At 39.8% G+C, this 20,516-nt stretch overlaps 1 long non-coding RNA gene across 2 annotated transcripts; it reads left to right on the forward strand.

Annotated features, from left to right (window-relative positions):
- Positions 1 to 17,494: 17,494 nt before the first annotated feature.
- Positions 17,495 to 20,516, forward strand: LOC130989860 (uncharacterized). Of its 2 annotated transcripts, XR_009090766.1 has the most exons (5): positions 17,495 to 17,806; positions 18,570 to 18,616; positions 19,749 to 19,846; positions 20,002 to 20,026; positions 20,267 to 20,516. It is a non-coding gene; the product is annotated as an uncharacterized LOC130989860 (long non-coding RNA). The 2 variants fall into 2 exon arrangements; XR_009090767.1 differs by having other exon boundaries at positions 20,002 to 20,516.

Consider the following 20,516-nt stretch of genomic DNA (forward strand, 5'->3'; position numbering starts at 1 on the left):
AGAGCAAGTAGACATGGATGGAAAAAAAAAGGGGCTGAAAAACTTTGTGCCGCTCTGAGGCACGAGATTAGGATGGCTTTGGCAAGCCATGGTGGATTGTCTTACACTGCGCTTAGAAGAGCATTAAACATTAGGGCATCGATGTCGAGAGAAAGACCAGTAACGATGCCTATGCCAACACCTCCACAGGCACAAACTCATAACATTTGAGGAAAAAGAAAAGAGGACAACAGTAACAATTGTCAAGCGAAAAAAAAAAGACACCATGACAGGGGCAATCATCCCAGCAACAAGGCTACAAAAGCCAAAAGGGTACTCCTAGACAGATAGGAGATAACCAACAAAGAATCCTGCCCTGCCCAAATTGTAACAAGAACCATGGGAGATGCTGCAATAATGGAAGAGTGGAAGTGAAGGTTGTTACACAGTAGCTAGAAGGGCATTATGTAAACCGTTGTCTGAATAAGGAACAAGGGACGGGTCTATGCTGAACTTGCTTGTCCAGGCTCCGTATCTGCAAGCAATCCATGTTTTGCCCCAACCACACCAAGAGTAGTAACTGTAGGAATATTAAATTGAATTAATACTCGATTGCCCGATGATCGTTTCTTGGATTATTATTAATTCATCATACAACGATTAATTCCTAACATGCTCCTATGAATTTAACAGCTGCACACAGGTGTTAGGAAAACTTACTTGAGAATCGGATGCACAGATGGTTGATGATCGCGTCGAATGATTCAGACTCCAGCTCTGATCTTCTCGACTGTATCCCGCTCAATTCCCAACGTTGGATGGACAACGAACTATGAGAACTCCCAAGACAGAAAAGCCAATCACGTTCTGCGCCCCCTCTCTGCTCTCAAAACCCTAATTTTTTGATCAGTGTATTTTCCTGAGAGCTGACATCTGTATTTAATAATACAGAAAGAAGAGTGGGGCGCCAGTTTTAGGGTGTAGGCGTTTTTCTGCCCTACTTGGGCTAGGAGACATTGGGCCAGCCCAGGGACCAGATACAAGGAATAAAGATGGGCCTCAAATAAATTAATTTATCTATGGTCAGCCCAGACCATAATTAATTTATAAATATCAGTTCATTCCACTAGAGAACCGATACTGACTTACCCCTTTATTGCCGGTGATGAGTCGGGGCTTGTATTTAGACTTATTAAATCTCCGTATTTAAAATATCCGACATCCATTAATTAATTAGAGCTCTGACAGCTTAAATTAATTAATCTCTTAATAATTCCTTAAGCAGTACCACTCAATCTTTATTATTACGCCTGAACTTAATCAACCTGCAGGGTTTAGCGTAATAAACCTTATTGAGCTCCTTAAGGGGATGTCATTATCCTATACCGGATACGGGTACTAATACAGATAATCAAATATCATATATTAACCGCTATCACCCAAGATACAGAGTACTCGAGTTAGTATTTAACTCTCGCCCATAGTAAGTCAAAGTGATATACGAATTAACATATATATCTGAATACTTATTAGTATTAAGATTTATGAGTCACCGAGATCTTGATTCTTCACTTAAGTCAGATAGAAGAATACATCTCAACTGTTGGTCCTATCAATACGTAATGACGTACCAGTATAGACAAGTAGCCAAGACAAACTACTTCCATCTATACTGCAGCCTAAACCAATAACTTGTCCTAGAGTTATTTCGGCTGTGATCATATTATATCTCTTAAGGTTATTCCAATTATATGGTCTTCTGTGATCTACAACACACCATATAATCTACTTATACAGAGATAAAGAACATACATATGCAATCATGAACACAATCAGATAGGAGATAAGAATAGTGAATAACAGGAATCATTGTATACAAGCATAAAGTTCTTGCTTTCAGTATACAAATCCAACAATCTCCCACTTATACTAAAGCAAAACTTTTAGTATACAATGTGTCTAAATACTAGCTATTACAAAACTTCACTTCATCTCTCCCACTTATACTGAAAGTTTTTCTCTAAGTGGGTGGCATCAACCGCAATCCCATCCCTCGAGCATGCTTCTCATAGGTCTTTTGCGGTAAGCTTTTCGTGAAAGGATCAGCTAGGTTCTCCAATGTATCAATCTTTTCTACTAGCACATCTCCTCTGTTTACGATTTCTCGTATGATGTGGTACTTTCTCTCTATGTGTTTTGACGCCTTGTGGCTCCTGGGTTCCTTAGAATTTGCCACTGCACCCGAGTTATCACAATAAATTATGATACTCTTAGGCAAATTAGGGACCACTCCTAGATCCAAGAGGTAGTTCCGGAACCATACAGCCTCCTTAGCAGCTTCCGAAGCAGCTACATACTCGGCTTCCATGGTGGAGTCTGCAATGCACTTCTGCTTTGCACTCCGCCATGATACGGCTCCACCTCCCAAGGTAAACACATAACCAGAGGTAGATCTCTTCTCATCCCGGTCAGCCTGGAAATCCGAATCGGTGTAACCCAAAGGAAATAGACTGTCTGACTGGTAAACTAGCCTATAATCTCGAGTCCGTTTCAGGTACTTGAGAATATGCTTTACCGCAGTCCAGTGTCCTGGTCCAGGGTTCGACTGATATCTTGCAACCATGCCAACGACATAGCAAATATCAGGTCTCGTGCATAGCATCGCATACATGAGGCTACCTACGGCGGAAGCATAGGGTATCTTCCTCATCTCCTCAACCTCACTAGGCGTCTTAGGACACATGTCCTTAGACAGAGGAATGCCATGTCTAAAAGGTAGCAAGCCTTTCTTGGCATTTTGCATGCTAAAACGAGCAATCACAGTATCAATGTAAGACGCTTGAGATAAGCTCAACATCCTTTTCTGGCGATCACGAACGACCTTGATCCCCAGGATGTACGCTGCATCTCCTAAGTCTTTCATTTGAAACTGTTCGGATAACCACTTCTTTATGTCCGATAATAGCTCAACATTGTTGCCAATGAGGAGGATATCATCTACATAAAGTGCAAGGAAAACCACGTCACCATTGGCATCTAAACGGTACACGCAACTTTCGTTCTCACAACGAGTAAATCCATAGGATTTAATGACCTCGTCAAAATGTTTGTTCCATGACCTCGAAGCTTGCTTAAGCCCATAAATGGACTTCTTAAGCTTCCACACAAGATGCTCTTCGCCCTTCTTCACAAACCCTTCAGGTTGCTGCATATAGATGTCCCTTCCTTCCTCAAGGAAACCGTTTAGGAAAGCGGTCTTGACATCCATTTGCCAAATCTCAAGGTTCATGTGGGCTGCTATGGCAAGGAGTATTCGGATAGACTTGAGCATGGCAACCGGCGAAAAGGTCTCATCATAATCTATACCCTGTTCCTGGGTATAACCTTTCGCCACCAGTCTAGCTTTAAAAGCTGCGACTTCGCCATCCGAATCTCTCTTTCTCTTGTATACCCACCTACTACCTATAGCTAAAAAGCCATCTGGTAGTTCGGTCTTCTCGTATACATCCATAGCACCCATGGATTCTATCTCAGAAACCATGGCCTCGTACCAAGAATCTGCATCTTGATCTTTCATCGCTTGTCTATAGTTATCAGGGTCGACATCCTTTTGTTCATCAACAGGGAGTAGATCCGAAGATTCTCCCAAGAACATAAATCGATCGGGTTGAACTACAACCCTCCCACTACGACGAAGCGGTGGTGGTACAGCTGTGACAATGGTTCGTGCAGTGTCTTGTGGTGCATTCACTTGCACACTTGGCTGGGGTGATGGAATCGCCTGTCCATTGCCTTCGATTTCTTGAAGGACAATCTCGGACTTAGACTTGTGTTTATCTATATAATCCTGTTCCAAGAATCGTGCGTTGGTGCTAACAACCACTTTCTGATCCTTAGGATTATAGAAATAACCACCTTTCGTTCCCTTAGGATATCCTACAAACAACATTACTTCACATCTAGGTTCCAATTTCTTCGCCTCCTTGTCTAGCACGTATGCAGGACAACCCCATATCTTTATATGGCTTAAGTTGGGCTGGCGCCCAGACCATAACTCGATAGGAGCTTTAGGAACCGATTTGGACGGTACTAGATTCAGCAAGTAGGCCGCTGTTTCCAAGGCATATCCCCAAAACGAAATAGGCAATGATGCATAACTCATCATTGATCTTACCATTTCCAAAAGAGTTCTATTTCTTCTCTCTGCTACACCATTCTGTTGGGGAGTACCCGGTGCAGTCAATTGGGATGTAATCCCTGAATCTGACAAGTATTGCAAGAACTCGTTCCCGAGGTATTCGCCACCGCGATCAGACCGCAATGACTTGATAGATTTACCCAATCTCTTCTCCACTTCCGCCTTGAATTCTTTGAATTTCTCAAAGCATTCAGACTTGCGTTGAAGTAGGTAAATATACCCATATCTTGAGTAATCGTCAATGAAAGTGACGAAGTACTCATACCCTCCACGAGCCTTTGTGGACATCGGTCCACACAAGTCAGAGTGAATCAATTCTAACACATGCGAGGCCCTATTCCCCTTTGCCTTAAAAGGCCTTGCCGTCATCTTTCCTTCTATACAGGATTCGCAGGTTCTAAATGGAACAGCTTGAAAGTCTTTCAAGACTCCATTTGAAACGAGCCTTTGGATCCTATTTAGATTGATGTGGCCTAACCTTAGGTGCCACGCATGTGTATATTGTTCATGAGAATAATACTTCCTCTTATTTGGATTTGGAAGAATTTGTGATGTAGATGCAACATGGACAGAGTTATTCATTGGACATGTAATAGTATAGAGAGAGTTGTTCAAAATTCCAGAACAAATAATCTTGTTATCTCTCATGATAGAGACACCCCCATCAAAAGTAACAGAATATCCATTCAAAAACAACTTTGAAACAGAAATTATGTTCCGCCGAAACTCCGGCACATATAAAATATCTCTCAAAACTAAAATGTCATCACCAAAACATAAAGATAAATCTCCAATGGCAACAGCTGCGACCTTCGACGCATTGCCCATGGAGATGGTGATCTCATCACTTGCCAGTTCCCTTGTTGGCTTGAAGCCCTGCAAGGTGTAACAAACATGGTCAGTTGCCCCCGTATCCACTACCCATGAATGAGTAGAAAACGAAGCTAAACATGTTTCAGTTACTAAAACTTGTGACGTACCTTGTCCCTTTGCCTTGAGCACTGGACAATCTTTCTTCCAATGCCCAACCTTGCCGCATTTGAAGCACTTTCCCTTGCCCGTTGGCTTCTTCACGCCGCCGGTAGGGCCATCTGCTTTGGCTTTACCGCTCCCACTAGCCTCATGGTCATGCTTGCCCTTTGGACCTTTCCACTTCTTTTTCCCGCCTTTCGACGAAGAAGCAGATCCCTTGGCAGCAACAAGGACCTCTTTCCCATTGCGCGTGCCCATGACTCCCTCTGCCGTAACTAGAGCATTCAATAACTCATTAAGAGTATAGTTGGCCTTACTCATAACGACGTTGAGACGGAAGTTCTCATAGGATTTGGGGAGAGTGTTGAGGATGATATCGACCTTGGCTTCGCCTTCGATACCCCCTCCTAGCAGATCAAGCCTGTCAAACAAATTTGTCATATGCATGACATGATCGTGCACAGGACTGCCCTCGCTCATCTTACAAGACAAGATTTCTCTCATCAAGTTAAAGCGAGCAGACCTCTCGGACTCCCCATAAACCTCCTTGAGGTTTAACATGATGGTTGCCGCGTCATCCATGACCTGATGCTGGAGTTGCAAAGTTTGCGACATAGTCATCATAATATAGCACTTGGCCATATTATTCGACTTATGCCACCTTTTATGCGCCTCACGTTCCGCATCAGTCGACTCATCAGTTAAGGCCGCGGGACGTGGAGTGGTAAGCACAAAACTGTGCTCGTCAGCGTCAAGTATGTACATAATATGGCGTTTCCATTCGGTATAATTAGGACCGATGAGAGGATTGTTTGCTAGAATGTTAATAATCGGAGACATAGACATATCTGAAAGTAAACAAATAAACATGTAAGAACATGAAACGCATATAGTTCGTAACAATAATATTGTAACCTTTTGATAAACCAATATTAGTGAAACCTCCAACGGCTCAAAGAATTCCACATGTAAGCCACGTTCGTGTGGACGTTTACACATGAATTCCTCAACCAGACTATTTACCTAGTCGTTTAATTTCTATCCATGTCAACTTAACCTTTTGACAAAAGAAATTAATAGTTGGACTTATAACTAGACCATATCATATTCAAGAAGGGACTCCGTTGGGGAGTTGTACATTGTACTTGAAATGATATCTAAACAATAACCACAATTTAACCTTGACAATTAAATTCTCGAAATTAGCATACTCACTAGGACCATACCGCTTTCAATTTAATCTCTTGGTTATCTTATTTAAATTCCATCCTCTAAAGTACTCATGAGAATTATACGAGTAAGCCACGTTCGTGTGGACGTTTACCGCATAGCTCCCACTACTTAAATGGATTTAAATATTTTTAATAGAAACCTCAACTTGACAAACTCGTGAAATTAAATACAAAGTAAGCCACGTTCGTGTGGACGTTTACTCATATTCTCAATCACTTTGTCTTGAGGCCGCATGTGGAGGTCTTATAATAATTTTTAAATGCTTTAAAAATTATTAAAACTGTTTAGTCTTTTTCTTTCAAAAGGTTTGTTCATGCTCAAGCACATAAACCTAAACATGCTTCTCTAGAATGCAACATGTAAATCATGCTCGCAGAATTCTAAAACATGCTTAAGAAAACGGCAAACCTACTAGCATGCTCGTCTAAGCGCAATTAATAAACAAATATTAATAAACAAAGACGGGCAAAAGCAGGTAAAGAGCATAAGGGATTAACAACCACGACATGCAAAGAACATAATTAAAGAATTAAAAATTCTTCGTGACCCATTCGTGGAAACCCAACATCTATTCTATTTTAAAAGAAAATAAAATAAATAAAAATGGACAAAAAAAATGCCCAAAACCGCCTAAACAGGCTGAAAAAACGAACCAGCCCTTGCTTAGGCCCAAAACACGCGGCCCAGCCGCACAGGCCCGTCCAGCAGCTGCCAAAACCGTGATTGGGCCAAAAAAACACCCAGCGCACAGGCCCAGCCCGGGCAAAAGGCCCAAACTCGCGGTCAAACCCAGACCCGCAGTCAACAGGTCCTACCCGTGAACAGTACCCGGATCCGCGCCTCGGATCCGGTTCTTCACCCTTCTGACCCGCGACCTGCTAGGGCTTTTGAAGAACTTTCGCGCCGCCTAAGCTTTTCTGCTGCCAAGAGCGGCGCCGCTGGCAGCTTCTCAGATCACCCACACGCAATGACGCCGCCGCACGCCGCCTCCGCCCTGGGAAACAACCGCCAGCGAGATTGGGGTGGAGATGGAGCGCGATTAAATCGCAGCTGCTCTCCTGCCGGCGACGTCTTCAGCCATCGCTGCTGCTCCGGTGAGCTTCCACCCGACACCAGCGTTGCAGCGCCGCGACTTCCCTCTGTCGCCGCACCCTCCGTCCGCACGCTCTGGCAGTCGAGCCAATAAGGAACGCCGGAGCGCCCCCAACCGCAGACGCCGAGAACGATTCTGCTAGCACCAGACACGGCGGCGCCCACCAGCGGCGCGGCAGCGACAGCCTGATTCCGGTGCCGGGCTCCCGCTGGTCGCCCGGAAAGTTTGAATTGGCAAAAAGCCTCATTCCCGTTCTTCGTGTTCTTCGTTTGTTCTCCATAATTACAGATTACAACAGAAAAACGAATACAATTCGAAAATCTAATCTAACCACGGATTTTCTCGTGGTGGAAAAACAATTACAACGTCAAACCGACGTATCCCACGAATCAACAAGCCACGAAGAACAACAGCAGTTAAAAACAACGCACATTATTAATCGTACACAAATTAATAATAGAGCCAAGAAATTAATCCTGGGCTCTGATACCAATTGTAGGAATATTAAATTGAATTAATACTCGATTGCCCGATGATCGTTTCTTGGATTATTATTAATTCATCATACAACGATTAATTCCTAACATGCTCCTATGAATTTAACAGCTGCACACAGGTGTTAGGAAAACTTACTTGAGAATCGGATGCACAGATGGTTGATGATCGCGTCGAATGATTCAGACTCCAGCTCTGATCTTCTCGACTGTATCCCGCTCAATTCCCAACGTTGGATGGACAACGAACTATGAGAACTCCCAAGACAGAAAAGCCAATCACGTTCTGCGCCCCCTCTCTGCTCTCAAAACCCTAATTTTTGATCAGTGTATTTTCCTGAGAGCTGACATCTGTATTTAATAATACAGAAAGAAGAGTGGGGCGCCAGTTTTAGGGTGTAGGCGTTTTTCTGCCCTACTTGGGCTAGGAGACATTGGGCCAGCCCAGGGACCAGATACAAGGAATAAAGATGGGCCTCAAATAAATTAATTTATCTATGGTCAGCCCAGACCATAATTAATTTATAAATATCAGTTCATTCCACTAGAGAACCGATACTGACTTACCCCTTTATTGCCGGTGATGAGTCGGGGCTTGTATTTAGACTTATTAAATCTCCGTATTTAAAATATCCGACATCCATTAATTAATTAGAGCTCTGACAGCTTAAATTAATTAATCTCTTAATAATTCCTTAAGCAGTACCACTCAATCTTTATTATTACGCCTGAACTTAATCAACCTGCAGGGTTTAGCGTAATAAACCTTATTGAGCTCCTTAAGGGGATGTCATTATCCTATACCGGATACGGGTACTAATACAGATAATCAAATATCATATATTAACCGCTATCACCCAAGATACAGAGTACTCGAGTTAGTATTTAACTCTCGCCCATAGTAAGTCAAAGTGATATACGAATTAACATATATATCTGAATACTTATTAGTATTAAGATTTATGAGTCACCGAGATCTTGATTCTTCACTTAAGTCAGATAGAAGAATACATCTCAACTGTTGGTCCTATCAATACGTAATGACGTACCAGTATAGACAAGTAGCCAAGACAAACTACTTCCATCTATACTGCAGCCTAAACCAATAACTTGTCCTAGAGTTATTTCGGCTGTGATCATATTATATCTCTTAAGGTTATTCCAATTATATGGTCTTCTGTGATCTACAACACACCATATAATCTACTTATACAGAGATAAAGAACATACATATGCAATCATGAACACAATCAGATAGGAGATAAGAATAGTGAATAACAGGAATCATTGTATACAAGCATAAAGTTCTTGCTTTCAGTATACAAATCCAACAGTAACCACGCCAACAACAACAACAACAACAACAACAATAGCACATGTATGCTTGAGCTTAAAGCTGAACATAAATTCACTCAAAGCCATGGTGAATAACTCGTATGTTATACCAATGGGAGACATTGACGTAATCTTAGGAGTGGATTAGCTAGCTGTGAACCAAACTACCATCATTTGCAACAAAAGACAAATTTCTTTTCGACCCCTTGGAAATGAACTGACACTTTCCCATGGAATCAGCATGAGCAAGAGGGAGGCAATCATCTCCACCCTCGACGCAATAAAGATGATAAGGAAAGAATATTCGGACTACCTTGTGTATTTTCATGGAGAACAAGGAACCGAGAAAAGCATTAGAGACGTGACAATCGAATGAGAATTTCTTGATGTTTCCTGAAGATCTCGTCGATATGCAACCGTTCTTTTCGAAAGAGGAAAATTGGCACATTGAGAATGTGTATAGATTATAAAGAGTTGAACAAGGAGACATTCAAGAACAAGTACCCCCTGTCGAGGATAAATGACCTTTTCGATCAGGTCAGAGGAGTGACTGTATTCTTAAAGATAGACCTAAGGATTGGGTATCATCAACTAAAGATTTGGTCAGGGGATGTACCTAAGATGGCCTTCCGAATTAGATATAGCCATTATGAGTTCGTAGTGGTGTCATTCGGATTGACTAATGCACCGGTCGTGTTCATGGATCTCATGAACCGAATGTTTCATCTATCCTTAGACAAATTTGTCATAATTTTCAGAGATGATGTCTTGATCTACTCGAAAAACAAGAAAGACCATGAGAAACACTTGAGAATTGTCTTAAAAACGTTGAGAACATAGCGTCTCTATGCCAAGTCCAACGAATGCGAATTTTGGCTCAATGAAGTCACATTTTTGGGACATATTATCTCATGAGAAGGGATCAGAGTGGGTCCTGACAACATACAAGTTGTACACAAATAGAGATCGCCTACTAACCCTAAGAAGATCAAGAGTTTCTTGGGATTAGTAATTTACTAAAGGAGGTTCGTAGAAGGATTTTTTTCAAATAGGAAGACCAACGACGCAACTACAAAAGAAGTGAATCAAATTTTCTTGGACAGAAGGATGTGAGAAAAGATTTTAAGAGCTCAAGGAGAAGTTAACCACTGCACCAGCGTTAGCTGTTCCAACGACTGACAAAGAATAGGTGAATTGTGTATACACGTCCAAGAAAGTACTCGGTTGCGTGTTAACACAAGAAGGAAGAGTGATAGCATACGCATCATGAAAGCTTAGACCGCATGAATTGAACTATCCAACTCATGATCTAGAATTAGTTGTAGTAGAAACACCACCTATATGGATTTAGATGTGAGATGTTCACAAACCATAAAAGTTTGAAATACTTTTTTTTCGAGCAAATGAATCTTAACATGAGACAGATGAGATAGCTCGAACTAGTGAAAGACTATGGCGGTGCTAATAACTACCACCCAGACAAAGCTAACATGGTAGTTGATACCTTGAGTCATAAGACTCAATTTAAGTTGGGATCTCTCATCACTCGGGATGAGGGACTCATGAAGGATTTTTGTAGAATAAGTTTAGAAGTTGTTTAACCACCAGAATCTGTAGAAGGGATTATCGCAACGATGGTAGTAACACTCGATTTGGGAAGAAAGATTTTAGAAGCGCAAACAAATGATGAGACCTTGGAAATTACGTATAGCAATAAGATCAGGCACACCTAGAGGTTGCTACAAAGCATCAGGTAATGTTGTGGTGTTTAAGGAAAGATTGTGTGTGTTCACACGATGAACAATTCAGAGATGAGATAATGAGCGAAGCTCATGACACGCCATATACTGGCCACCCGGGAAGCATAAAATGTACAAAGACTTGAAAGAAGAATTCCGATGGAAAGATATAGCTACACTTGTTGAGAGATGCCTAGCATGCCAACGAGTGAAGGCTTTGCACCATAGACCATATGAAAAATTACAACCATTGGAGATTTCATAATGGGAGTTAGAGCACTTTGCAACAGATGTCGTGACTAGTTTACGAAGTCGAAAAGAGGGAGTGCTGCCATCTGGGTAATAGTGGAGCGACTTGCGAAATGAGCTCGTTTTATATTAATACCGATCACATACGGATCAGACAAATTAGGATAATTATATGTTTGAGAAATTGTGCGTTCCACGGTATGCTCGTGTCAATCACTTTGGACTGAGATTCGAAGTTTACATCTGGATTCTGTATGAACTTGTAGAAGAAATTAGGCACAAGGTTAAATTTCAGTACCACCTTTTGCCCACAAACATATAGATGGTTGAGAGAATAATTCAGACTCTCGAAGACACGTTAAAAGTAGTACTAGACAAAGGTGAAAGTGATGAACAGTGATGTTATTGATTGAGTTTGCCTACAATAATAGTTATCAGGCAACAATCAATATGGCGTCTTATGAGGCAATGCATGGAAGAAAATACAGATCACCACTCTACTGAGATAAAGTAGGTGAAAGGAGAATTTTAGGACCAGACACGATGAATGAGATGATTGAAATAGTCTGACAGAAATTAAGATGAGAGAGTACCCAGAACCTTTTTGCAATGATATGCAAATTTCGGGACAAAATTTTTGTTAAGAGGGGTAGTATGTAATAGCCCGCTATTTTATTTTATGATTAAGAACAATAAATGCAATATTTATTTATTACATCTTTCAGTTGTTTTAATCCAGTGATTAATATTCAGCTCAGAGTTCTGAATTAGATGCCATTACCTGAGATGACCACGATTGAATTATTGAGTAGTCAATGATTTATTTCAGAATGATAATTGACTTAGCGAAGTCAAGTTATTATTTTATTTGTAATAGAAATATTATTTCTATTTATTTAACTTTATTACTTGAGTCGTGAGTTTACTCCGAATTGTGAAGTGAATTAAATCTACGGACTTAATTTAGATTTATTCTACGAGTCACGATATTAATAGACGAAAAGTCAGCTATCGAAATACGAGAATTGTTAGAGTATTTAGTATTATTAACAAAACCCGGGATTAGAATTACAGATACGCTATATTAGCAAGACCCAGGGACTAATATCAGATACCGCTTTATCAAGATACTGAAGGATTTTATTAGTCACACCACAACTTTTTAAACTTTACAATCACTCATTTCCTACATACCTATTACAACACCAGCTAGCAAGAAAAAGAAAAAAAAGGGAAGTGTGTGAATGTACTGAATAGCTGCAGCAGCAGCTTACTCCCTTCCCTGCAATAGCAACAGCTATTCTACCTCTGCAGCAAGCCACTTTTCCATTTCTCCAGCCATACACAAGGTACACAAAGGGCTCAAAGCAGCCACTCTACTGTTGTACCAACCCTGTAGACTACTCAAGTATAGCTACTAATGCACTCCTTCAAACAAACATATCAGCAGCAACTCTCTTCCATTTCACTTCTCATTTCCCCTCCATTCTGCACAAATAACCCACGTGAAGGAGGAACTCCATTCATTGCTCTTCTGCCAAACTTTAGAGTGAAATCCACTGATTCAATCACACAGCAGCCACCCAAACACAAGGATCAACAGGTATATACTAAGCTCCCTTATTCAATCCATTAGCATTTCATCCAACAAGCATGATCAGTTAATGAATACTAAGTATACAATGAGTATATATGCATAAGGGGCTTAGCAATCACGAAGTCAGTAAGAACTCCTATGATATAGAAACAACTACATGCTTAGTTTAATCTCTTGCATAATCAAATAGGAAACAAGATGATTTATGGGCTGCACCAACTGGAATAACACTAGAAACCAAACTGATGGATTTTCGTTTAGAACACCTTAAACCTGTGTGAGTGAGAGACTTGAAATCGGACGGAGGATGGCTGCCCTGACCCCGTCGAGACAGAGGAATCGCCGACAAAGGCGAGTCTTCGGGTGAGACAGGCGGCGGATTGCGAACCACGACGATAAGAAATGACGCGTCGGACCCGTGCATAGGACGGCGGTCCCAGCGGCGATTTGAGAAAGGAAGGAGTTAGGGCTCGGTTCCTGTTTTCGATTGAGCATGCTTGAGTCTGACTTGAGTAGAGAGAGGGCAGGGCCGTTGAACTTGGCCGGATTATCAGGAGCCGCGGCGGCGGCTGGAACAGTCAAGAGGTGCGGCTTCGCCGGTCCTTCAGATAGAAGAGCAGACTTAGAACGATGACCTCTCGCCGGGCCTCCAGTAACAGAGGCGGCGGCGGCGGTTTTAATGGTGGAAACTAGGGCTCGGGTTGAAGAATTGAGGAATTGAATTAAGAAGTGGAGGAGAGAAGGAGAGGGTAAGACGAAAGCAAAAGGAAGGCGACGCCGGGGATGAGGACGCCGACTCGCCGGCGGCGCGGACTTCAGAGGCAGCGCTAATTGTATTGAGAGAGAAGGCTATTTCAGCCGTGACATTGAGAGAGAGAGAGAGACGGACTTTGAGGATGAAACGAGAAAGGAGAGAGAGACCGAAAATGAAGAAAAGAAAATAAGGATGGGCTAGCTACTTGGGCTGGAGTTAATAGGTGGGCCGACTTATTTCCTATTGTGAGCTCAAGTATTTATTTAGTAAAGTGGGTTGTATTCGTGGGCTGATTTATTTAATAATTGGGGCTTTCACAATTTATTTTAGTTCAATAAAAGACAAGTCTAGATTAAGTGATTAATTAGATTTAACTATTTTTTTTAATTATGGGTTTAATTTAGAACGAGGTTATGAGATTAGTAAGCGGGTTAGCAAACTTTAAGACGAGTGGATTAATTAAGATTGATAATCCGATCTCATAAGACGAGCTTTAATACTATAGTTGGATTTTTAACAACAGAATATGAGTCATGCATAGTTAAATTACGCATTTTCATTTATTCGAGAATTTTTCCTCGAGTTAAAGTCTTACTTTATACTCTAGGATTAAAGGTCAAGTACAAGAGTAAGAGCTAGTCAAGGAGTCTTTGCTATCAGGTGGGCATTACTTTCATATATATTGAATGAGTTTCATATTATAGTTGCACAAGTTATTTCATGACAAAACCTTTGAATTGAAGTTATTTCAAGTATTGTCTTGCCATAAAATATTTCAATTTCAGTATGATATCTATCTGATGTGGCTTTGCCAAGTTATGTAATCGAATTCGGGTCCTGAGCAATTGATAGCTATCCTGCCAGGGCTAGTGTACACCAGTGACCGTGAGTCATCTAGCGGGTTGGCCGGTCAAGTGACCGTGAGAGGTGGCCACCTCTCCGGCACACAGCTTCAGATATGATAGATTATGAGAACTTAGACTGCAGTCGAACTTTAAGAATCACAAATGAATTTAGTAAGCTTGGGCCTTTTAGCTAAAACTCCCTTGATGTACTGTTTATGATGGCATGACAATTTACAGTTTCACGAAGCATGTTTATGTTTATACTTAGGCATACTTGCCCACTGAGTACTCTCGTACTCAGCCCTGCATATATTTCTAAATGTGCAGGTTGAGCAGTGGTTGATGAAGATGAAGTGATGAGCGGAGCTTTTGTCATAAGTTAAATAAATGAACTCTTGGATACATGTCTTCATACATGTAATCAGATTATATCATTCCGCTGTGTGCTCTCAAGTACTATGTCTTTAGGTTAAGTTGGATTCATCCGAACTTACAAGCTTATTTGAGTCTCTATGATTAAACTCCAATTATCTTATAAAGTCCTCTTCTTCTCCTTCATTAACAATAAGTTAAGTTTGATCCCCTATCATTTTCTCACCCCCTTTTCTGCCCCCGCTTCTAATCTCCATCCCTTAGTCACGATTTCTCGACTTAATTATCCTTAATTAAGTCCGGTCGTGACAGAATAGTATCAGAGCAGTTCGTTTGCTCTGAATCCAAGTGTTATCCAATTAGTCATAATTTGAATATTAGTATAAAAGAGTCAATCGACAAAAGCTCAGCACTTCATCGCATCGTCACGCTCAACAAGAAAGGAAGTGGTAATGACTTTCAAACCTTGAAAAGTTCACGTTTCATGCGAATGTACAGATGCTTACATTTATGTTTTATGCTTTATTGATTGATTAGAGATCTCAATGAACTTAGATACGTTAAGAATGCATGATCACTGTTACGAGAATAACAGTAGAAGCTAGTAACTCTTTCACTACAACCATGGTGAAGAGCCAAGAAAGATGAAGAAAATCAAATGTTGCTTGAAGAGACGTGAGAACTCAATGAGAAGTGTTGGGATGAGATTAAAAGAAGAGTGTCACACACGAGTCAGTGACACGGGCATAGTTCCTTATTCGGGCTATCTACACGTGATACAATACCGAACCAACTATTGCCTTACCCGACAAGAACTTACGTGAGACATTGCTCATAGCGATGAGTGTGACTTATGTAATTAGCTAGCAGTTACATAATAAGCTAAGCCTCATTTCAAACCCCTCAACTATCACCAGTTATGGCATGAAGAGAACCTTCATGATTTATGTTCAAACTCTTGAGTAAGACTCGCGTGTAGTCATGACGCTTTGTTATGATGTTATAATATTACGATTAGAGCTGTCACCTTATAGTTTTAGATATTCAGAACCTCTTTGCTTACAGTTACCTATTACATTACACGAGACATGATTGGGAACCCCTATTGATTATGATCACCTATTACGAATCGAAATGATGAGTTGTGGCATGGGTAATTAGCAATTACCAACCATTATGATTGATTAGAAAAAAAAAATCTACGCAAGTGCTTAAGATGGGGGAAGTTCCCGAATATGGCTTGGAGCTTAATAAGAGCTAAAATCGTCGACATCGATTCGATGCTGGAGCTGTGGGATTGAGATACTATTGAGACACTAAAGGTATACTCAAGTTAAGTATACATACTTTAACCTATCAGAGACATTTTTCCGGTTAGAACATCTGGGGTGGGACATTCAGTTTAGTAATTAGAATGAAAGCGATACCTAGGGTCATTCCATGACTTAGTATTATGTGTGGTGACACATACCTTGTAAAGATGCTCAGAGAAGCAAAGTCCATTTTCTTATGGAAAGTATGATGATTCAGAAGGTATTTCACAAGGGCATGAGAGAGTGCTTCAAATTACATGGTTGCATTCAAGCGCTATGTGAATGAACACTAAGTACCAGAAGTACTATATTAAGATCGTTTAGTGGAAGATTGTTGAGCAAGTTTGAATATAGTTGAAAGATCTTACTTCACTTATAGAAGATTTTGAGAAAAGATGTTGATTATAGAAACTAGATTTCAAGCTTGAGAATCTCCAAAATATTTTAAGGATAGATTTTTATGTTAAAAGGAAAGTAGAGACTTTATACCAATCACCTTTGCAGCCAATGATCAAGACCTACCTACCAAGTTTGGAAAAGTATTTCCGTGTGACTGAGAAGTAATTGTGTTGGACCTGGCCAGTCCACATGACCAAAATCTCGGTAGTCATCATATATAGGTCTGTAAACCTACATATTTAAACTTTCATTTGAAAGAGCTAAACGGGTTCAGACTATTATGTCACTTCGTTTCGACCTTCTAGTCAATTCATTTCTACCCGTGGTTATTCCTTGCAATTGTTTGGCAATTGTTGAAACACTTAGCCTAATTACCATCTACAATTTCATTCATTGTGATTTACTAACAGTTAGTAGATTTTCTTTGACCTAAGGACAAAATGTATTTCCCAGACTAAATCAGTCAGACACTTATGTCTCGACCCAAGTGTCAAACATGTGATGCATCTAGACCATCTCTTGTGTACTTAGCAGGACGTTATTTATGTATTTCGAAAATGATAACTGTTCTGATGCCACTACTACAAAAATGCACATACATAACACTTCATACATAACGGTTTTTTAAAAAAACCGTTATATATGAGCGCATTTTTGGAATAGATAACGGTTTTTACAAAAAACCGTTATCTATGTAGTGTTGTCCATACACTTAGATATCGGTTTGAGTTAAACCGTTATGTTTGTGCGTTATCTATTAGTTACATACATAACGGTACTACAAAACCGTTAAGCCGACCGTTATCTATGAGCATCTTTTTATAACGGTTGTTTTAACCGTTATATATGAGCGTCTCAAGACCGTTATATATTATTTTTTATATTTATTTTTAACTTTAATAATATTATAAAAAATTAAAATCCTAATTTCCTAATACACACTAGCGAACCCACAGTCTCATTCTTCTCTAAAGTTTGAAACGGTACCCCTCTCTCTCCCCATTCTCTGTCGACTCCGGTGAGCGGCCGCCCTGAATCGCAGCCTCCCTCTGGCGCGAAGAGGTCGGCCCCTGTTCTTCCTCCTCCTCTCCTTCCCTTTTGTGCCCTATTTTTTCCCCAAGAACAAAATCCTCAATTTCTAGGGTTTTCAGCCTCTCTTTCCTCTCTGAATTTCGCCCCTCCGGCGAATCCCGCCACTACCACCGCCGCCTCGCACAGCTGCTCCCTGCCTCAGGTAACACCTTTTCTCTCTCTCTCTCTCTCTCTCTCTCTCTCAAGATCTATTTCTCTCTCATTCTCTCAGTTCTCCATCTCGATCTCCATCTTTCCTGTTCGCGGCGGTCGCTGCGCTGGCGGTCGCCGCCGCCTCTGCTCTCCTCTCTCTCCCCTCATTCTCTTTAATTTCAGATTTGGTCTTCACTAATTTTATTTTTAATTTTTAGTTTTACTATTTTTTATTGTTAAATGTTGTGAAAAATGCTTAGCTTTTTAACTCAAATGATGTTTTGATGAGCTATTATCTTCTGAACCATCACCACTTATCTATTGTTTAATTTAATCTCTAAATTTCAGAATAATTTCTCGTTGCTGATGCCATGTTGGGAATTGATGTGAATAATTTCATATGGTGTTCTACTACTTCTTCTGTTTGTGTGTGTTTTTTGCTATCAAGATTCAGTTTTAGAACCAACCCATTTTTTTGGATTCGAGTTTGAATGATGAAATGTGGCGTTGGTGGGCCAAGCCATCGAGACAGGTATTCATGAGAAATACAATTTTCTTTCCTTTTATTAGCCATTCCCTCAGTTCAAAGAAATAGATAATATTATTGTGTTTACCCATATTAACTGTGAATTCTTTAGTGCCCTTCTTATCATTTCTTGGATAAAGTTATATTTTTTATTGGAAATGGGGATGTCCTGTTTACTGCGATTTCTACACACACACACACATATATAAATTCTTTGGTGAACAGGCTCGTATTCTTCGTGTTGCAGATTTGGGGATAACCATCCATTTTGACTGCATTTTCCAAGAGCTTCAAGTAAGCACTGCTCTCTCAGACTCTTATTTGAAATGGGTTCTTGTTTCAGACAATCTGATTTGATTGACTTGGCCTCTTTTTTGTCATTCACGCACACACGCGCAATTGCAAGTGCACGCACAAACTATACTCAAGATTTCTTTGTTGTGTTGATCTTTGTTGTTTGATGAAATGTGGGATCTGAAATAATTGGACAGTTATTACTGATTTGCGATCTGAATATCTATAGGACCCCCATTCTGCAGATGGCCTGCGTCTGTTTTGCCACAACCATGATAGTGAATTCTCTTTTATTAATTAAGTTTAGACTTTCATTTATATACGCTGGCTGGTATGATTCTTATTTAGAGACTGTAATTCATGCTATACTATGTTATGGAGCAATTGAAGCCCTAATGAATATGGAAAGCTCGGTCAAAGATGCTTGAGTATGTGATTGTTGTTAAGATAATATTTGGTTGAGTGTAGGCACAATGTGAGCTAGATGAGGATCATTGCTAGTTGACTTGTAGGCACTATGTTGTATCACAAGCTAGTAAATCTACTTTCTTATTAGCCTTGTGTCAATTAAAAGTCATTTAGCTAGAGAACATTTGAGGAGTGAGCTATCTATTCTTCGACAGCATGAACTAACAAAAAAAATGTAGAAACCAAGAACTTCTTAATTAATTAAATACTTTAGATATTTTTTTGATTATTAGCCTTGTGTTTTTGGAATTAGAATTACAAATTTGCTTGAATTTGTTTCGAATTTTACTCTGTTATTGTAGTTGGGTACAAGGAATATTGCTTAGTTTCATCTTCTTTGCTAAACTTAATCATGTGAAGCTTTTATTATTAAATGAAATATAAAGTATTTTCATAGGACTAGCAGATAGCTTGAAATTTGATATTTTGGTACTTTGATTTGGTATCTATTTTTTTATATTCATAGCTCTGATTCCATGAAGCATAGATGGTGTGTATGATTTTTAGTTGTCATTCTAGCTAGGCATTGACATTGAACAACGTGATGAAATCTTGAAACCAAATTGCCATTTAATTTGTAAGGCATCTGAAGTGTGGTCTTTTCTTTTCTTTTCCATATTAATTAATGTGTGTGTTGTGTTTGATTTGATGGGACTAATTGCAGATGGTGGGATATGGATGGGCTGAGATGTTGAGAAAATACTTGGTTGATCCAGTTGAGATGTGGTGGCCTTCCAATGTCACACAAGTTTCCTTGTTTAGGTAAAATAAATCAAAATTCTGTTATTAATTTCTATTTCCAAGAGTATTGCTGTAGAATACAGAATCACTACCTATGTAGTTATAGAAAGATTTAGGTTGTTAATATCTTTCATATTTCTTTTATTTAAGAAGCTCGGGTTGGCTATGTTTTGCAGGTGAACTCGCTCGTGTTGGTGGAGGGTAATCTTCTTTTCATTTTAACAATATAGATAGAATATTGAGATCTTGAAGATTACTTATGTGTTTTCTGTAAAACCTTTTACCAAAATATTGAATCCAAACCAATGTCTTGCTTTTGAGAAAATCATTCATCATATTTATATATCTATCAAATTTGATTTAGATTCTGCATTCTGTTATATTACTATGCATCAATATTTGATATAACTCACATGTTGCCGGATTTTTTTAATTCTCCAGCTCATTAGTGTAATTGAGTTTATCATCTTGGCGGATCAAGTAGATGGGAGTCGATGAGCTATGAGGACTACTACAAAAGAGAAGGCTGAAGCAGAGAACGTCGTTTCAAATGTCTAGCAAGTTGCGCGCATTTGTAATATTTTTTAATTAATCATATAGCTAACTAGAATATTTGTGTTTGTTTTCATTATATTTGGATGATAATGTATGAATATTTCGGATATTATATAATATATGTTATCGATGGCAA

This window comes from Salvia miltiorrhiza, chromosome 6, assembly GCF_028751815.1.
Source record: "Salvia miltiorrhiza cultivar Shanhuang (shh) chromosome 6, IMPLAD_Smil_shh, whole genome shotgun sequence".
NCBI classification, from domain to species: Eukaryota; Viridiplantae; Streptophyta; class Magnoliopsida; order Lamiales; family Lamiaceae; genus Salvia; species Salvia miltiorrhiza.